Source organism: Malania oleifera, chromosome 2 (genome assembly GCF_029873635.1).
Source record: "Malania oleifera isolate guangnan ecotype guangnan chromosome 2, ASM2987363v1, whole genome shotgun sequence".
Classification (NCBI taxonomy): domain Eukaryota; kingdom Viridiplantae; phylum Streptophyta; class Magnoliopsida; order Santalales; family Ximeniaceae; genus Malania; species Malania oleifera.
The window spans coordinates 126,425,636-126,434,355 of record NC_080418.1 but is presented as its reverse complement, the minus strand read 5'-3'; the positions used below and the strand labels follow the sequence as shown (position 1 = coordinate 126,434,355).

The 8,720-nt window shown below is 40.6% G+C and overlaps 1 non-coding gene across 1 annotated transcript; it reads left to right on the top strand.

Moving 5' to 3' along the window:
* The first annotated feature begins 315 nt into the window (after positions 1–315).
* On the top strand, positions 316–423 carry LOC131150006 (small nucleolar RNA R71). The gene has a single exon (XR_009135393.1). It is a non-coding gene; the product is annotated as a small nucleolar RNA R71 (small nucleolar RNA).
* The last annotated feature ends 8,297 nt before the right edge of the window (positions 424–8,720 follow it).

Here is an 8,720-nt window from a genome sequence, read left to right as displayed (position 1 = left end):
ATCTCAGCTTTCGACTTTTTGGATTCCATGACTTCCAATTTTTTAGATAACGCAGCTACAAGGGCCTGTAAGCTAGTATCCTCTTTAACCTCATATCTGCCCCCGCCACTGATTGCTCGGATAGGTTGGGCAGCTATCGGCACTCGTTCAGGTCGTGCGTTCCACTGCTAGGCACTCTCAGCGAGATAGTCTAGAAATGATAAGCCCTCGTCTGGTTCCTTACGGAAGAACATCCCATTGCACATAGACTGGACAAATTGTTTGCACACAGGGGTTAAAGCAGTAAAAAAATAATTCACTAACCTCCACAATTCGAAACCATGGTGCGGGCATATGTTCATCAAGTCCTTGAATCTCTCCCAACATGCTTGGAATGTCTCGCCATCTTTTTGCATGAATTGACTGATCTGCTCCTGTAGGTACTGAGTTCTCTGAAGAGGAAAAAATTTATGTAAGAACTCACGCTGCATTTCAGCCTAACTAGTAATAGAGTTAGGGCGCAAAGAATTAAACTAGATTTTTGCCCTGTCTTTCAGAGAAAAGGGGAACAAACGCAGTTTAATGTATTCATCAGTCCCAGCCCTATTAATGAAAGTGGTGCAAACCATCTCAAAGTCTGTCAAGTGTTGGTAAGGACTCTCAGAGTCCATCCCGTGAAATTGGGGAATCACAAATAACATGTCATGCTTAAGAGTGAAATTCGGGGCATCCTGGGGTAACACAATGCATGAAGGTGTAGATGTGCGTGTAGGCTGTAGAAAATCTTGAAGTGTACGTGGTACATGTGCAGCCATAGCTTCTTCAAAATAATTGCCAAACAGATTATTCAGTTCAAATTCAGAATCACTCGTAGGACTAACAAGTGAATAGTCAAACTCAATGCTATGTGTATCCCTACTAGTGTTAGGTGAAAGTCTACACAATCGATTCGAATTATCTCGAACCCAGGGCATCAAACATCACAATCGCCAATAGAAATCCACTAACACTGCAACAGACAAAAAAAAATTTTTCTTCAATTTCTCAATTTTCAATTTTTTTTCTTTTTTTTCTATTTAATAAAAGAAAAGCAAAAAATAATTAGGAAAACGCAAAATTCAAAATTAAAACTGGCAAATCCCCGGCAACGGCGCCAAAAACTTGACTTACTCGAAAAATGAGCAGCTCGAAAGCTATCCCAAGTATAGGAGTTACGTCGTGTAATATTAAGCCCAAAGGCTAGATCGTCTCCTCAGGGAATGCATTTTAATCTCAGATTTTACGTTCTTCCAATCGAAATTAAAATGCACTGAACTCAGTTCAGATTCGGGTTTTCAAGATTGTTGAATTCCACTTTGAATTAAATGACATGTAATTTAAACCCCTAAAACTAACATTCACTAAATTAAAAAGCAAGAATGGAAACCCTATTTTACTTAAGGAAACATTAAAAACGAACCTTTAACAAGAAGAACCTTGAATTAAAACTAAATTATTAATGAATTAAATGAAAACAAGACACGATAAAAACACAGACTTTAATAAAAACCGACCCTAAACTAAATCAAGTTTCGAAAAATAAAAATTAAATCTTGAAAAGATGACTATTCTAATTCCGTTAAAAACAAAACACTTCCTTTTTTTTTCCTTTTCGTATTTTATTATTATTTTTTTATTTTTTATTTTTATTTTTTTTAAGAAACAAAATCAAAATCTAAAGTGAGCGAAGATAAATAAAACAGGACTAATTTAAATACCTTAGAACTAATACAAACTTTAATTAAGAACAATAAGAGTAAACAAAAAATTATACTTCACTAAAAAAATTAAGTCCCTTAACAAATACTCAAATCCCAAGTCTCAAATAAACTTAAACAAATAAAAAAAAAAAAACATCATTCGTTGCAACATAAAAAAAAAAAACAAAGAAAAGAAAAGATAAGAGTGAGAGAGAGAGAGCAAAACAGAGCATGGTTGTTGGAGAATGGCCGGGTTGCAGCAGAGGAACCCAAGAGGGCTGTGTTGGAGCTGTGCAGCTGCTGTGGAGTAGAAGGGGCTGCTGTGAAGTTGCTGGCCGAAGGTACCGCTCACAGGTTGCTGGCGGTGGAGGAGAAGATCTGCTGGTATTGTGGTAGTCGGCTGCTGCTGGAGAGTGGTTGGTACAAGGTTCTGCTGTCCTCTACTCGGTTGGTGTGGCCTCTGCTGGAGACGCTGCTGTCCTCTGCTGGAGACGCTGCTGGATGCTGAAAAATTACAGCAAGTTGCAGGGGAAGACTTGCTGCCGCTGGTGTTGGCCAAGAGAGAGGAGGAGCCTCTGCTGTGTTGGGTTTGGTGTGTTGCCAGCTGGGAAACAAGAGAGACAGAGGGATACAGGGGAAGAGGAAGAAGGAAAGGGAAAAGAACAGAGGGAGAAAGAAGGAAGGAGAAGAGAGAACGAGAAGGAGAAGAACAACAACTAAAAAAATCCAAACCAAAGAAGAAGAAGAAGAAGAACAAGGCAGCGTGAGAGGGCTTGATGGAAGCAGCGCTGGGGGGTTTTAAAAGAGAAAAAAAGAAAGAAGCCCTACCCAATTAGCCAACCCGACCCGGCTATGCATGGCCGGGTCACATCAACTATCCAATTCTTTTAATTTTTTTTTTCAGTTTATTTGTTCTCTGTTCGTCACAAATTGTGCTCTTCTGGAGCTCGTATCTCATAAAACTCAAAACACTAAAGTTGTAGATGATCCTTTCCTCTTTCTCCAAAAATTTGAATTGTTTCAATCGGAGCTCGGACGGAAAAGTTATGCACGAAATACGAACAGGTATCGGTTCTGATTCTCGAGAATTTTCCTGCGACAAAAAATTACCAAAACTATATGAATAGTGCAATAAAGTTCAAGATTGATAATTTTGGCACTTTATTAAAATATTGAACAATTTTGGACATTTAATTAAAAATATAAACCGTAAAGCCTGAGTTAAACGCCCAACTACGCAGTTTTGGTGCGTAATCATGGATCAGTCGAAAGGTCTAGAAAATCATGGCAATCCATAGACGATTTCATTTCCTAGTAGAAGGGTGAAATTCGAGTTAGAATGAGGATGTCAAATCTATGAAGTATGTTAATGTTGAGAATGGGAACTTGGAGAATTGACCTTATATTGTGATAGTAGTAGTGATGGGTAGGTTATTACCTTCTAATGGATTCTCGTAATTGTTTTTAGGATGGAATCTAGGGATATCACTACCAATGTGGGAGGCAGTAGTAGTGAGGGTGCCAGCCCTGAGGCTGGTAACGACTTTACTAGTGTGTTACATGACTTCGCACAGCAGTTTATGGCTGAGGTAGTGCGTTCAAATAGGGGGCAAGATCGTCCTACAACTGAGTTGGGTTGCTCCATTGAGCAGTTCACCAGATTGAAGCCCTCTGCTTTTGTGGGCAGTGCAAATCCAATTCGTGCTGAGAATTGGATCTAGGAGATTGAGAAGATCCTGGATGTGTTGAACTATACTGAGAGACAAAAGGTCGCCTTCACCACATTCAAGTTGGTAGGGGAGGCTGAGAGATGGTGGGGGTCGGTAAAGCAGATGGAATAGCATCGACCGATACCAATAGTGTTGATGTGGGCCCGATTCAAAGAACTTTTCTTTAAACGATATTTTTCAGCCATGGTTAGAAACGTGAAGATGGAAAAATTTATGAACCTAACACAAGGATCGTTAACAGTGTAGCAGTACGCTGCCAAATTCCAGGAGCTATCTCGATTTGCTCCATTCGTGATTCTTGATGAAGCAAAGAAGGCTTGGAAGTTTCAGAGAGGTCTGAGGAGCGAGATCCGTAAGCAAACGGTGATCTTGCAGTTGTAGGACTTTGCTATGTTGGTTTATAAAGTCACAGTAACAGAGGAGTGTTTACTGGAGAATGCAGAGGTTCGGGTTACGAAGAAGAGGCCTGCGCCACCTAATTATTCATCTAAGGCAGGACAGGGTAAGTGGAAGAATAACAGTGGTGGTACATCCCAGAATGCCACACAAGTTCCACGTTGCTCTTTATGTGGTAGGAAACACCAGGGGCAGTGTTGGTTGTCTATGGGAGCCTGTATGCGGTATGGTAGACAAGGACATCAGATGAGAGACTGTTAGATGCAGAAGGATATTGGAGTCTTGCATCAGCAATACAGAGGGAATGCTCCGACACAGCATGGCGATCAGCAAGGGAGTACTGCCCAGGCTAGGGTGTATTCTTTGACTCCTGGTGACGCTGAGAACGTTGGTGATATAGTCACAGGTATTATTTACATGCTTCCTCATAAATCTGTAGTATTATTTGATTCTGCGGCAACACATTCTTTTATTTCCCGAGGCTTTGTTAAATTGTGTGGATTAGAAGTGCAATTGTTAGGTGATGAATTAGTGGTGGCTACACAGTCTGGATCTATGGTCGGGTGTAGCAAGGTAGTTCAGAACTTCCTGATTGAAAAACAGGGGAGGATACTGCCAGTTAATTTTGTGGTGTACGACATGTATGGCTTTGACATCATCTTAGGGATGGATTGGTTGTTTGCCAGCTATGCCATTATTGATTGCTACAAGAGAGAGGTGTTGTTTAGACAGTCAGGAAAGCAGGAATTTTAGTTCCTTGGATCTTGTGTGTGTTCTAAACCATGTATCCTTTCTGCTATGCAAGCTAGAAGGCTACTTCATAGGGGGTGCCAAGAATATCTGACAATTTTGAAAGACACACTAGTAGAAGAATAGGAATTGGAAATGATTCTTGTGGTATGCGAATTCCCTGACGTGTTTCCAGAGGATTTACCAGGATTAGCTCCGAACCGTGAGTTGGAATTTGCCATAGAATTAGCTTCAGGTATGACGCCGATATCGAAAGCTCTGTATCGTATGGCTCTAGCTGAGCTAAGAGAGTTAAAGGAACAGCTTCAAGAGCTACTTGACAAGGGGTACATTCAACCTAGTGTTTCTCCTTGGGGAGCACCGGTGTTATTTGTGAAAAAGGATGGGTCGATGAGGATATGCATCGACTATCGAGAACTGAATAAGGTAATAATAAAGAATAAGTATCCGCTACCCAGGATCGATGATTTGTTTGATCAACTTCAGGGCACGCAGGTCTTCTCTAAAATTAACCTATGGTCTAGGTATCACCAGTTGAAGGTGAAAGCGGAGGAAATCTCAAAAACTGCATTTCGAACCCGGTATGGCCATTTTGAATTTATGGTTATGCCTTTTGGTTTGACTAATGCACCTGCAGCATTTATGGATTTGATGAACAGGGTCTTCCAAGAATATATAGACTGGTTCGTTGTGGTATTTATTGATGATATCCTAATGTATTCTAGGAGTGCTGTAGAACATGAAGTTCATTTGAGGCTAGTATTGCAAATGCTTAGAGATAAGAGGTTATATGTTAAACTAAAGAAGTGCGAGTTCTGGCTAGAACAAACTGCATTTCTGGGGCACGTAGTGTCTAAAGAAGGTGTATCGGTAGACCCGAGTAAGATAGAAGCAGTAGTGGACTAGGCGAGACCCATGAATGTGTAGGAGGTCAGAAGTTTTCTGGGTCTTGCAGGTTTCTACCGTTGGTTTGTTGAAGGGTTCTCTAGTATAGCAGTTCCTTTGATGAAACTCACATGGAAAAACGAGAGATACGATTGGACGGATGAGTGCGAGCTAAGTTTCCAGGAGCTGAAACGACGACTGGTCATTGTTCCAATTCTGAGCCTTCCATCCAGTAATGGTGGTTTTGTTATATATATTGATGCTTCAAAAAAGGGTCTTGGCTATGTTCTAATGCAGTACGGCAAAGTAGTGGCTTACGCTTCTTGTCAACTTAAAGAATTCGAAAAGAACTACCCGACGCATGATTTAGAACTAGCAGTGCTAGTGTTTGCACTGAAAATTTGGAGGCACTACTTATACGGTGAAAGGTGTGAGATTTTTACCGACCATAAAAGTCTTAAATACTTTTTCACCCAGAAGGAGCTTAATATGTGACAGCGTAGGTGGCTTGAATTGATTAAAGACTACGACTGTGTTATTAGTTATCACCCAGGAAAAGCTAATGTGGTGGCTAATGCTCTGAGTCAGAAGTCTATTGATGTGTCGGTCTCAGTAGTAGGAGTTCAGCATCAGATTTGTATGGACCTGGAAAGGTTGAGCTTGGAAGTGGTAGAAAGGAATCATTAGGCTGTTCTTGCCAGCTTGGTGGTGCAGCCGACCTTACAAGAGAGGATTCGTATGGCGTAGAAAGAGGATCCGGAGTTAGTTAAGGTTATGGAAGGAGTTCAAAACGGGTTAATGCCGGATTTCAGTATCTCTGGCAATGGGATATTGAGATTTCATGGCAGGGTTTGTGTATCGAATGATGCCGTGATTAAGCGGGTCATTCTAGAGGAGGCACATCGTTCGCTTTATACTGTACATCCTGGTAGTATGAAAATGTACCGAGATTTGAGGGAATCTTTTTGGTGGTCTAATATGAAAAGAGAGATTGCCCGATTTGTAAAACAGTGCCTGACATGTTAGCAGATCAAAGCAGAACATCAGAAGCCAGCAGGACCACTTCAGCCACTTGACGTCCCTGAGTGGAAGTGGGAACATATCTCGATGGATTTTGTGACGGGTTTACCTACGGCGGTGCATGGGCAGAATGCCATATGGGTTATAGTAGATCGGTTGACAAAGACTACACATTTTATTCCAATTAGAGTTAGTTACTCTTTAAATAGGCTGGCAAAACTGTATGTGTAGGAGGTGGTACGACTCCATGGTGTCCCTATTTCTATTGTTTCAGATCGGGATCCGGGTTTTACATCTCATGTTGGAAGAGTTTACAGGATGCTTGGGATCTCAATTAACGTTCAGTACGTCTTTTCACCCATAGACGGATGGACAGTTAGAGAGGACTATTCAGATGTTAGAGAATATGTTGCGGGCTTGTATACTAGATTTTGGTAATAGTTGGATGCGATATCTACCACTGGTTGAATTTGCATATAACAACAGCTACCAGGCAAGCATAGAGATGGCATCTTATGAGGCTTTGTATGGTCGTCGGTGTCGATCTCCGTTGTACTGGGATTAGGTAGGTGAGCGGCAGATACTAGGTGCAAAAATGGTTCAGAGAACCTCTGCAAATGTCGCATTGATCAGGGAAAGAATTAAAACAGCTCAGAGTCAATAGAAGAATTATGCTGATACTCATCGGTGAGGGTTGGACTTTGAGGTAGGAGATATGGTATTTTTGAGAATTGCTCCGATGAAAGGGGTGATGAGATTTAGGAAGAAGGGGAAGCTAAGTCCTCAATATGTTGGGCCTTTTGAAATCCTTGAAAAGATAGGTTCGGTTGCTTATCAAGTGGCTTTACCTCTAGCATTATCTAGAGTCCATGATGTATTTCACGTGTCTGTACTGAGGAAGTACATACCAGATCCATCGCACGTACTGAGTTACGAACCTCTAGAGATCAATGATACCTTATCATATGATGAAGTACCAGTGCAGATATTAGATCGGAAAGTAAAGCAGTTACAGACTAAGGAAATACCTCTCGTGAAGGTATTATGGCGTAACCATACAGTAGAAGAACTTTCATGGGAATTAGAATCTAAGATACGCCAGAAGCACCCACAGTTATTTGATAGTACATGAATATGTAGTAGATAGTATAGATTAAATGGCAAAGTCTTTGAGAGAGTTTTGTTTATGTATGTAATCTTCCAATGTATCTTTTGGGTAACCACGGTATTCCTCCGCCATATATGAGGGTATGTAATGAACTTAGGCCAAAGTCACTTTGTAGGTGACGATCGACTCTTTTGTAAGCAAAATTATGAGAAAAGATTATGTTAGCAATTAGTAGTAAATTTCGAGAACGAAATTCTTATACGGAGGGGAGATTGTAGAGACCCAAACCTTTAAAAACTGGATTCGTCGACGAAGGATCACATTCGTTGACGAAGTCCTTTAGAGCCTCATTGATGAAATTCAGAGCCTCGTTGATGAGAGAATGCCGAGGGATTTTGGGAGGTTCTCAGGAAATCCTCGTCAACGAAATTCAAGGCCTCATCTATGATTTGGGTGGTGGATTCGTCGACGAAGACACTGCCTCATCGATGAATTGGATCGGGTCAAAGGCCCTTTAAATATCCCATTTGAGTTGCTTAGGGGCTAAGCTTCTCCCAAAAGCTCTCTCTCTCTTACCTCCAAATCTCTCTCTCTCTAGGATTCTTTTCCGTTCGTCATCCATTTCCAAAAACGGAGGGTACTGCATGGATCATAAGAGAAAATTCTACAAGTTTAGCAGATGGGATCGTCGTTTAAGAGATTTTCAGGTTTTTCCCAAAAGTCGAGGTAGGGATCTGATCTTAGTTTTGATTAGATATTTGGATAGTAATCAAAGTTGTAGTAAGATTTTGTTATGTGGTTTTAGGTTTTTAGGATCCCAGGTTGTCGATTTGGACCGTGTTCGTACGAAGTTTTATTTCGAGTATAAGGTAAGGGGAATTTGATTACAATTGTCATTTTTGGAAAACTAATATGCTAAAAAGCTAGTTTATGTTATTATGTATGATTTAACTGCTTATTTGCTAAATTCTATCGAGTAGAAATGCCGATTTTACGATTTTACGATTTTTTGTAAAAACGAGAATTTTGGCGTATAATCTCCAAATCTTACAAAAATCATTTATTTACATTTATACTATAAGAGGAGATGCTTGAATCCTTTACTTTTCCTTT